The sequence below is a fragment of the Dasypus novemcinctus genome, chromosome 13 (genome assembly GCF_030445035.2).
Source record: "Dasypus novemcinctus isolate mDasNov1 chromosome 13, mDasNov1.1.hap2, whole genome shotgun sequence".
NCBI lineage: Eukaryota > Metazoa > Chordata > Mammalia > Cingulata > Dasypodidae > Dasypus > Dasypus novemcinctus.
The window spans coordinates 7,385,098-7,397,081 of NC_080685.1; the positions used below are offsets into that span (position 1 = coordinate 7,385,098).

Genomic DNA, 11,984 nt, shown 5'->3' on the forward strand with positions numbered 1-11,984 from the left:
TAGAAGACTGTAAAGAAAGTTAAAAATGATCTACATGAATGGAGAGAGATTCTATGTCCTGGATAGGAGGAATTAGTACTACTAAGATGTCAGTTCTTCCCAACTCGATTAATAGATTCAGTGCAATCCAAATCAAAATCGAAGCAAGTCATTTGTGGATGCTAACACACTCATTCTAAAATCTATAAGGAAATGCCAAAGAACTCCCACTTTTGAAAACCATTAACATTCTTCCATTTGGTTAACTTTAGGACTGAAAACATTGAATATACATGAAATGTTAGGCAAATCCCTTCCCCTGAATCCTAGGACAGAATGCCTTCATTCACTGAGCACCTATTTTGTGCTTACTAGGTACCAGGATCGGCTGTGGATAAGGGGTGGTATCTGGAGCAAAGCTAAGGTCCCTGCCCCATGGGGTCCACATCTAGAGGCACCAAAAGGGGCAGCACTGTGTAGATAGACAATTTGTCTTCTTCCCATGACCATCTCCTGGTTCAGATCTGTGGATTCAGGGTGAGAATGACAGGCAAAGTAGAGTGAAGAATGGGATATGGATGATAGGCTGTGGTTGTCACCCTTGGGGGCAGCTTTCAAGGTAGAGAGGAGGTGGGGAAGGTAAGGGCCTGGCATTTGATTGCCAGAGTCCTGCACTCACTTGAACTGCTTGCCAATGCCCAAAGGAGCCCAATGACAGAACTCAGTGTCACTGGCCCCAGGGATTATTTTCTTCCCATTTTTAAAAAAAGCCTGTTTCTGTTACTCAGATTGAGCAAACTCTATAGATCTGTCCTCAAGTTCACCAATTCTATCTTCTGTCATCTCTACTATAGAGCTCACCCAGCAAGGTTTTTAAATATTGGTTATAGTACTTTTCATTTTGATTTTTCATTTTTATTTATAGTCATACCAGCCTAATTAGACTTAGTGTTTGCATGGCAATTAAATTTTCCATCTATTTACTTCCAGCTTGTGTGGTTCCTTCTATTTAATGTCAGTTACTTATAAACAGGTATAGTGCCACCTTACTTTTTTATGCAGCATTAATCTATTGACATCTTATGAAATTATTGATATGGCTTAGTTTCAGTCCACCATCTTACTATATTTTGTTCCCTTTACTGTTTGTTCTTTAGTTACTACTTTACAGTAAATTTCTTTATGTTTGACTACTTTAGCAAGTTTGAACTCCATTTCATTTGGTAGATCCTCATTTAGCTTATCTCATAATGCTAGCCTTCACTTACAAAAATCAAGAACACTTAGGTGATATTTTCAATATTGTTGATGAAATCTCTTTAGTTAGACCACACAATTCATTATGCATATTTTTCATTTTCCACAGAACAACAGGCAATGTTGTTGTTAAATTACAGCTGCTACAGAATACACATGGCCCCCTTGCCTGATTCTAGTGTTTCTCACTTTGGTTGAAGCTTTCAAATGTGGAAGCCTCTTCAAACATCTCAGAGCTTTCACCCACAGCCTAGTTCCAAAGTTACTGCCACATTTTATGGCAGCACACTGCCAAATTCTATATTTCATTTTCTCTTGCTTTATGATGAATTACTAGAAAGGTTGGCAGCTTAAAATAATGAGCATTTAATATTTCAGACATTTTTGTTGAGCTATAATCTAGGAGCAGCATTCCTGGGTGGTTTTGACTCTGGATATAACCAATGTATTCTCCTTGTAGAACTAAATCCAAAACCAAAGAAGGGAGAAGATGAGAAAATAGTCTATAAATGGTATATGTTTAGGATGGCAGAGTTGACACAATAACAAGTGGTAGGAAAAAAGAGAAGTAAAACAAGAGAATAGGGTCAGTGATCAAGGGGTAGATGTTTGAAGTGCAGAGATATCTTTTAAAACTTGTAAATCAAACAAAAGATGTTGCATACCTTAATAGGTTTTATAACAATTGCAAACATAGTGTATACTATTGTTCATCAGTAAGAAATAACACACAAACATCACATGCTCAAACAAAAGAAATAACATGGAGAAATGCAGTAATATAATCTAATACATAGTTAAGAGAGTGTACAGCTCATGAGTTGTAAAAATAAATATAAATAGGGAAAATTATATTTATGATGATATATATCCATATGAAACCAAAAATAATGACCACATTGAATCAAAAATACGTGAGTCCATAGTGATAGTCAAAACAAATTTAATAGTAAGGAAAGGGTTGGGAAAGCTATTTTTTTTTTTACAGCAGAATAATAGCAATTAAAACAATAGAAGAATGACTAAATGAAGAAATTATCAACATAGAAACACAAATAGTGTAATTGCCAAGGAGCAGAGATGATCAAAGAAGCTGGAAAATTCAGAGAAATATTATTATAGAACAGGATATTAACTACTCTCAAAGTACCTCTCTCCAGATTACTTCATCATAAATATAAAATAATGTATCTCTACAGTGCAGAGTTCTGCTAGACCCCTCCTTACCCGAGTGACCAGACCTAGGACCACAGTAATGCTGGTGGACGCACTGGACATCATCCCTCTACTGGGATGTGCTAGGAAGCACACAACCTTTCAGAAATCTTGCCCAAAATGTTAATCTGAATTTAGTCTTGAGCAAAATAATCAAACAACTTCAGAATACAGAACATTCCATGAGAAACCTGACCTGGCCTCTTCAAAAAATTCAACATCACTATGAACTAGAACAACAAAACAGTGAGGACACACTTTTGGTTCAAAAGTACTACAGACTAAGTCCCTTGGTTGTGAACCAAAAATACATCCACACCATTGTGTTATTACAGTTGTCTGCGATGTTGGCTGTTTGAAGAGGACAAGTAGGTTGTCTTGTTGAATGGAATATATTCTGTAGTTGTCTGATAATTTCCTCCAGATTAAATTCAAGTTAAAATTGTTGAGCAAGGCCACAGCATAGTTAATGCTGTGTGCTTCCTAGCAATCCCATCTGCTGTCAAAAGATGTCCAATTTGACATGTTTCTTCCACCTGCTCCTTCCTCCAGTTACAAACAGTTGGGGTGGAAAGGAGCAAGGATTAAGGACACTCATGTTTGTCAAATTTGGCATTGGTCCCACAAAGTAGTAATCACATTTGAAGATGGAAAGAAGATGATTTTTCCAATCCATATACACTTTTGGACTAAAAATAAGAAGCGGCTGGTAGTTGTGACATTGATTCCCAGGGATGAATGGCTCCAAGGGTCTGTTTGGGCTTTGACTTGAACTGTTGTTTTATACTTTTTTTTTTTTTTTTTTTGGTCAGGTAGAGAAGGTACTTTTCAAAAAAATCATTTCATTCAAATTAGTAGCATCTTTCCAGCAGATCTTAATATCTAAGACAAAAAAGAAAAAAAAAAATCAAATGAGATTCCTTGTCAGTGATTGCTGGTAGTTGAGCTGGACTGACTGCTAAATTATGATAGAGATCAGGCTTGTACTGAGATTCTGTTGAACTTATGATCCTAAATGGTGGAGCTGTGGAATGAATCAGGGGTAGTGACAGCCTCAGATTAAAGGAAATATGGCCCCCCTTAAAATACAGTCCAGCCTATAGAGGAAGACAGAGATCTGCCCAACCCATGCTAGGAACCAGCAATGGTCCTTCTCATCACTGCACAGAAGCCATGTCCGATCCCTACCACTCTTTCCTCAGCTGCCAGTTTTCACCCCTGTCCCCTTTGTGTAGAGCAAAATCAGATTTTCACACCTCCAGACTGGGATTGGGTTTAACATCAAAAATGCAAATTCAGAAACTGACTGCTGTAGGAATGAGAGGGCACATTGCTAGGAAACAGACCCTCCTCAAATTTGAAGTCCCAGGGTTTCCCTGTTATTGTGAGGCAAGGGGAGAGTGACCAGCCGGACAGCAGCTGTGAAACAAAGCAGAGTTCAGAAAATGAACAGAAGATGGAGTTGGTAGGGTGTGGCCTGGACCAACTTCAAGGTAAAAACAGGCAGAACTAGATGAGGTAATACCATCTCTTGGAGCAAATAAGGATGTAAAACTGCAGTGGGAGAATGAGCAATGATCCCACAGAAAAAGCAAGAAGGAAAACATGCCCCAAAGAACCACAGATGTGTGATTACCTCTGTCTGAGCATGAAGGCCAGGGAATCGGCATGATAACTTCCTCTTACTGAGCAGTAGTTTTCTTTTCAAAATCTTCTCTTTCAAGGCACTGGTGGCATCAGTGTGGCCAAAGACTTGACACCCATGATTGTTGGCTGCCGGATTCTCAAGAGAATCACACTCTAACTTGGGAGAGGTTTTCATGCCTATGGAAGCATCAAAACCCAGTTATGAAAAATAAAAACATGGCCAAACAGGTTCCATTGTTTAAAGCCTTACTATGATATATTTTTTCAGTCTAAGAGGGAGCATCAAAGAACATAAGTCTCTGGAAACAAACAAGGCCAATAGAAATTCCTGGCCTGGTAGAAGCACTTCAATATTAATTCCTTCTTGGTCATCGTTCCATTAAACAATAATATACACAGTGTGAGTATAGACACTTCAGTAATTTCCTTCTTGTTGATCTCTTTTCCATTCAACAATAATAGAGTGCTAGGAGGAAACTGCTCCCAATATTGAATATTAAATAAAGGTCGAGTTACTAAAAAGGAATCGTCCATAGGTGGTGAGGGCAAAGGCAAGGAAATCACACTGGATGCAGACTGTTATTGGAAATGGAGAGACTGGAGTGAAGTTAAAACAATAAAAAATTGAAGGAAAACCCCATAGGAAAAAAGAACTGTGGAAGACTTATGAGTTTCAAGTGGAAGTTAATTCTCTTTATAATGGAGTACTCACAGGCTTCTTCTGGATTTAAGGTACTTGCTTAAATACATGATATATGTTATATATAACCCTTGTATAATACATATAGAAAATAAATATCATTTCTATGACATAAGATATGAGTGTACATATATATTTGTGTGTATATATCTAATTGAAAATATGATTAATGAGGATTTTAGTGATAATGAATATGGCATTCTAATCTCTCTTCTGGTAGGTGGAATTCAAAAATGTAGAAACAGAAGGAGAGAGAGATATCAGAGTGGGAAAATGATGACCTGTTAGGGACCAGATAGAAATCACAGGGTGGAGGAGAGTGAGAATAAAACTAAGAGTCCTACCTACAATGACTCTTTCTGCAAATGCTGGCATTTGGTCTGATTTCATGACATGGCCTGGGTAGGAAATGAGTAGGAGAAAGAACAACCAAGCTGGTGGCCTTGAGTCTTGTTTGCTGTTGTGAGAAATCAACAAGGAAAGGAGGGGCTATAGGGAAGAGAAGATAACATCAAACACTTCAAGATAAAATAGCACTTGTGAGGACTGTGGGAAGATGGAGACAGACTAACAGGCAGAGCTGGGTGCACTCACAAAACAATGGAGAAAGAACAAAAAGGGGTCTGAGGGACCTGCTTTGGGAGTCACTAGTCCAGGACAGTGCTTCACAACTCTCAGGAGGGTGCAGAACAGAGAAAACCTAAAATAAGAAACATGAGTTCCCAAGCCACCCTAGCAGCCAGGAAGGGCTCCACTCCCCACCCCCAAGATATTAAATTCAGGTAAAACCCCTGTCTCAATGTAGCCAAAAGAGATTCGAACAGACATTGTCCTTCCTGTCAGCTGTCTCAAGAGAAAAGGAACCTGCATGGTTTTTCCTGTGGATTTGGCCAAAGAATCCACTTAGAACTCTAATCTGGATACAACATAGGAACACACAAAGCCAGGACTGAAACACCTCCATGGAAAAATGCATTGGCCAGCACCATCTCTTGGCCTGTCTGGAAACAGTATGAACAAAAACTGTTCTTGCTCTCTGTATCCATCCCCTGGGAGAAGATCTACACCACAAATGTGAGGCCCTGACCCAATTTTGTAAACTTATGATGGGCAATTTTTAAAGACTGAGAATAAGTTGAACCAAAGACCTAAGAAGAACTGTGGAAAAACTAGGCAAGAGAAAGAAATTACCCATCAGATTAAACACAACACTGTACTCAGATGCCTACATATCAGCAAAAAAATTATAAGCCATACTAGGAAACAGGAAGAATGGCCCAGCCAAAAGAAGAACCAAATATTGAAAGGTATACAAGATTTAAGACAATCAGTGATAAACACACAACTCTTGTAAATCATTTAAAAAAATTAAAGGAAAACAGGATGAAAGAAACAAGGATCTTAAGAAGACACTGGGAGAGAATAAAAAATAATATAAAAGCCTGCAAAGAAAAATAACATGCCTTATGGAAATAAAAGACCCAGTGGATGAGATTAAAAATATATTAGAGGCACCTAAGAGCAGATTTGAATTGCTTGAAGGCACAATTAGTGTTTTCAAAGACAACATCTGAAATGGAAAAGAAAGAAGAGAATAGAAAAAATGGAAGAGTCTCAGGGAATTGAATGACAAAGCAAAATGCACATTCACATTATTGATGTCCCAGAAGAAGAGAATGCAAAAAGGGAAGTAAGATCATTTTAGAATATAACTGAGAACATCCCAACCCTTATGAAAGATATAAAAATCAACATCCAAGAAGGACAATGCACCCCAAAAAGAATAAATCATCATAGGCCTGCCCAAGACACCTACTAGTCAGAATGACAAATATCAGAGCTAAAGAGAGGATCCTGAAAGGAAAAGACAAAAGCAAAGAATCAGACACAAGGGAAAATTGACCGCTCATCAGAAGCCATGGCAGAGAGATGAAAGTGGTACGATGTATTTAAGGTCCCGAAAGTGAAAAACTGCCAGCCAAACATTCTGTATCCAGCAAAAATGTCCTTCAAATATGAGGGTGAGTTCAAAGCCTTCACAGACAAACAAAACCTGACAGAACATGTCACCAAGGGACCAGATTTGCAAAGGATAGGCTGCAGCCTATCGGGGAAAAAAACTAGGATAAGAAATTTGGAGAAGAATTTAGAAAGGAAGACTATCAGGAAGGGTAAACCAAAGGGTAAGAAGACAAAAATAGAAAAATATAACAAGAGAAAGATGAAGGACAAAAGGGATGAGGCAAACAGAGTTTTCAAGTAGCCCTTCACATCTATCCAATGAACCCTGAAATATGGAAAGAACACTCCAGGAGTAGCAGAAAGTGGCAGAGAGGATTAAACAGAGTGAAACAGCAGCAGAAGTAAGATTTCTCACCAAAGTCAATTCCTGAATATGACTCTGAAAGTGATGAAATTGTTGCTGTTTGTGCATCTATTGCTGAGAAACTGAAGACGGCTTTGACAAGTAAAGAATGGTTATCCTGTCTGCTTCTGGGACTGGAAGACTGTAACTGAGAAGGAAGATGGTGCTCCAACACCAGATGATTCTGTTTTCATCAAAGCTTGATGAAGGAAAATGCATAGCATAAATTATTTGAATCTGTCTTTCATGATTATCATTTAAAATTTTAGACACAGGGACATTTGTTCTGCAGAAACAGGGCAAAAGTCCTGTTTGTTAGATAAGTTTTCCAGATGAAGCATATAAATCTAAATGGTAGCATTAGTGTACAATATTTGGATAATTCTTTGTTAAGTAATGGCTTATACTTAAGATTAGAATTCTGAGCAAAATGTTTATGATGTGTAAAATTAACCCAAATATATGGATGAATATATTTTGAAAATGCAACTTGAAAGGCAAATTCTTGAATAGTAATAACTAGGTCAGTGTTATTAAAATGTTGAATCATTGACTTTTGCTTTATGAGAAAGGAAATAAGTGATTGCCTTCTCTCCTAGAAATATACTGCTCTTACTATTCACTCTGTGTCCCTGGCTTCTGTAGAGTATGTTACAAGGCTTCAATGTTTTTTTATATGCATTTTCATTCAAAGTTGTGGTTTTGTTATATGTGCAATCTTTGAAAATTCAGCCAAAAAGACATCCAAATGTGAATATTCTGAAGTTTCTCTAAATTTTGATTTGTGCATAAGTTTTTGTCTATAAAGAAGTTATAACAATGGTAGTAGCCTCCTCCAGTATTTGTCAGATGTGTGAAGTAGTGATACTGTCACAATGATGAGTTTTTAGATTATTACTCTATGTAGGTTAGTCCTTACAACAAATGTGAATTTTTAATGAGCTTTTCATGTAACCTTTTTGTCATCTAAAAATTCTTTTAAAAATAAAGTTTATTTCTTTTAAAAAGAGCACTTGTGAAGTTCGTCTGTTCCTCATTTCAGAGAAGAGGGAATCCTTGTACAGCTGAGCACCTAGTGATTAACACAGTACAGATAAAGTAGATGTGATGTGCTGAAAGCTGAGCGTCACAAAAATTGGAGAAAAAGTAAGTAGATCCTAATGTGAAAAAAACTGAAGGCATGGCCACCGAAAGTGAGTGGAGATGACTATTTAAATGGAGTACCATAAAATAAGCTGCTTTGCATACTTTACTTTATGAAAGTATCTTTAAAAAAAATAAAGGTGTGGGGGTGAGCAGTGAGCAGAAAAAGAAGCTTGATTTATCAGAAGACTGAATTGTGTGTCCAGGATTTACACCTATACACAATGTGTGTAACAGGAGAAATTCACTTGATGAGGGAAGATAAGAGAAGAGGAAGAGAACCAGCAAACAGCCTTCTGAGATGCAGGGAAGGGAGGGTCTCGACCATAAAAATGTGTTACTTCAGATGTGATAATACATGTAAAATCAGAAAATAAGGGACCAGAGAAATACAATGCTAATATTACATACTCCTGCCATTTACTGAACAATTTTTATTAAAGTATGCATTACGAAATATTATCTTGCTTAATGCTCCTATAGGAGGTGGATATTATTTTTCTGGTTTCACAGATGATGAAACTGAGATGAAAGGACCTAAAACATGAGTAACATGGGCAAGTAAAAAGGGTGGTAAGTGCCCAGGCCATATCTGATCCTAAATCCAATGAACTTACTGACCTTGCAGTTTTAGAGAATCATGAGATTCAGGGAGAGCTTACGCAAGCAAGGGAGAGGTCCCATTCTTTACCCAGATCACTTCCATGAAGTACAGGCTGGCTAGAGTGTCCTATTCTTCTCTTATTTCCTACTTGGCAAAGATGACCATTTGTTTGCAGGCTCAGTATTGGCTGTGAAGCTCCAGATGATGGAGAAAGGACTGAACCTAGGTCTGTAATCCCCACTATCCCACTGGCACTGCAGCTGCAGTTGGAGGCAGTTGCTAACCAAACGGCTTGGCATCAGCTGCAGCTGCAAGCCTTGCATATATGAGATGGGATGGCCCATGTGTCCAATCAGGGGGCCTGGGTGATAGGCATCACAGTTGGGAGCAGAAAGCAGAAGAGGTATTTAGGATAATCAATCTAAGTTCTTTCTCTGATAAACTCTCTCCAGAATACCCTTCTTTTTCCTCCCAGTGACAGTACCCTGATCCTCAATATCTAGGCAAAAATTACAGGCACCACTGTGTGAAGATGTCACTTTTCATAGGGTGGCAGGGGATACTGAGATGAAAATTAGTGCCACTAAGAGGACAGTATCCAATGGCATGCATGGGGGTGTGTGTGCAAATGAATGCCACTGTCACAGCCCATGCTGGTGGAGCATATGGTCTGGCACTCAGGTGACATCGCTCCAAGGACAAACCACCTTAGAAAAGAGAAAGACTGGTGCAGATCTGAGGAACAAAGGGGGTAGACAGACCCCAAAATTAGAGTCAAGAGTGCTGATTCCTTGGACAGCAATATGTGCTCAAGGCACCCATTTCAGGGAAAAATATTCACAAGAATATTTCAGGGGAACTGAGATGTCCCATTTTAAAGAGGGAGCTCTTGGAGACACCTGCATGCAAGTGTTGCCCTGGTGCCTGTGATTCACTTGATCCTTTCATTCTACAGACCCTGCCAGTTTCCTCTCCCCTCCATTACCCAGAGATGGCTGGGGTGACAGGTATGAGACAGGAGATGAGGAAGTGTGAAGATAGCTGATTCTGATATCTGTGGTTAAATCTCTTCTAGAGGCAGTTTCAAAAGGAGATGGTTTGACAAGGGGCATCTACAGCCACGTGTTTTAGCCTGACAGAAGTGTGGGGCACAAAGAATGTACAGACTCCCTGAGATCCAGTAGGAGACCTTTTCTCTATCATAAGTGTTCCCTATGGGCCTGATCTAGAAGAGAGAGGACTTCCAATTCATTATATCTGAGGGCCAGTTTACTGGGAGGTTCCTGGGAGCTAAGCAGTCCATGGCAACAGGAAGGAGTCAAAGGGCTTTGTTACATATTGGATAGGATCTGTGATCATTTTGGGGGAAGGGGAGAAGGTCCATGTCCAATGCTAACCTTGAGGTGAAGCCCCTCACACAGGCCATGAACATGGACTTTAAGTCCTGACACTTCTTAGCGAGGATAGAATGGGGCTCAGTACCAAGGATTATCTAAATATCTCCTAAATTAGAGTCAAGGCTGTCAACCTCCTCGCACAGTCACAGGTTCTCCAGGACATTGCTCCTAGTTGAATATTAGCAACAACACTTCTGGAGACACATGATTCCCCAACTTAAAAGGGAACTCGCGCCAACGCAGGCTACACACATGAGTCAAGAGGGTTCAACAAATGTAATGAATGTTTCATGATGATGGAGGAGATTGTTGTTAGAGGGGAGGAGTGGGGAGAGGGGGTGCGGGTGCAGGGGACCTCACATATTGAAGGTAATATTAAAAAAATAAACACACACAAAAAAGAGGGTCTGAGAGTCAGTCTTGGATCCTTCACACCCTCCATCATGGCTGCCTTGGAAGTTTGACCCACCACTTCTAGCAGACTATAGGTGAAATCAAATTAGTATATATGGAAAAAAGCCTGACACATCAGAGGCATGAGCTTATGATTTGATCATAGGCATATTTTATAATTAAGTTTAGTGTCTAAAATGAAAGCGAAGACAGAGTATATAAATGACGAGATGAGAAAGGGGAGAAAAAGAATGAAAAGCCTTCTGAGAGTCTGGCGCAAGTTCATTCTCTTCCAAACGGTGTACTCACGGGCTTCGTCCAGAGCCAAGTCCAATTTATAGTCGTCGAACAGGAAGCCGCCGCTGCGGCCAGGCCCGAGGGACCCGGGCAGGTCAGGAAGACTCGAGGGAGCCAGGTAACGCTCCTCCACGGAGTCCTCGAGGACTTCCTTCACTGTCTCTGCCTCTTCCTCTGGGCGGTAGAACCTGGTAGAGTTGACGAGAGAGACTTGAAACCCAGAAGATGACACGGCACAGAACCACCAGGTCCTGACAGGAGGCTTGAGAGAGAGGCCAGAGCAGGCAGAGGCTAGGGCCACTCGCCACAGAAGCGAGCCACCCTCCTGGGACGAGGGCAAACTCTGGTGCCTTAAGGGCAGGAGCGAGGGAGAGGCAGGTGACGAATCACCTGTACACTGGCCACAGACTGCCTGAGGGAGGGGGCTCGGCTCCCTCTGTAAGGCCCACAGCCATGATGGCACAGAGCACCCCGGGACGACTCGGAGAGGGACTTCAATTGTCCTTGTTTCCTGGGCAGAGGCCTAAGGAATACTTGTCCCTGAGGCGCTGTAGTTTCTTTCAGACCAACGCCTCCGACGTCTCTTTCTCGGAGCATTTTCACATGTACGAGATACCTTTTCTGCACTTACATCCTTTTCTACAAGAAATCTGCCAAAACCTAAGGCAGAGAGTGCTGCAGGCAGACAGACATCTCGGCGAGCTCCGACCCACCCAGGGGAAAACAGGCGGTTTCTGTGAGTGGAGACAACCCCTGAGGCCAGTTATACTAGTTCACCTGAGGTCCGACTGGCCACGCCAGGACCGAGAAGAGAAGAGAAGAGAAGAGAAGAGAAGAGAAGAGAAGAGAAGAGAAGAGAAGAGAAGAGAAGAGAAGAGAAGAGAAGCCTGACTAGAGAGAAGGACACCAGCCCTGGTTACGCGCATGGAATCAGTTCCGTACGCACTAGAATCTGGGACTACGCTGGACTTCTCTGCCTGGTCTTTC

The 11,984-nt window shown here is 40.5% G+C and overlaps 1 long non-coding RNA gene across 1 annotated transcript; it reads right to left on the reverse strand.

The window, feature by feature from the left end:
- Window positions 1-3,227: 3,227 nt before the first annotated feature.
- Window positions 3,228-11,185, reverse strand: LOC131273126 (uncharacterized). The gene is made up of 3 exons (XR_009180288.2): window positions 11,010-11,185; window positions 4,088-4,275; window positions 3,228-3,333 (listed from the first exon to the last, which is right to left on the reverse strand). It is a non-coding gene; the product is annotated as an uncharacterized lncRNA (long non-coding RNA).
- Between the last annotated feature and the right edge of the window lie 799 nt (window positions 11,186-11,984).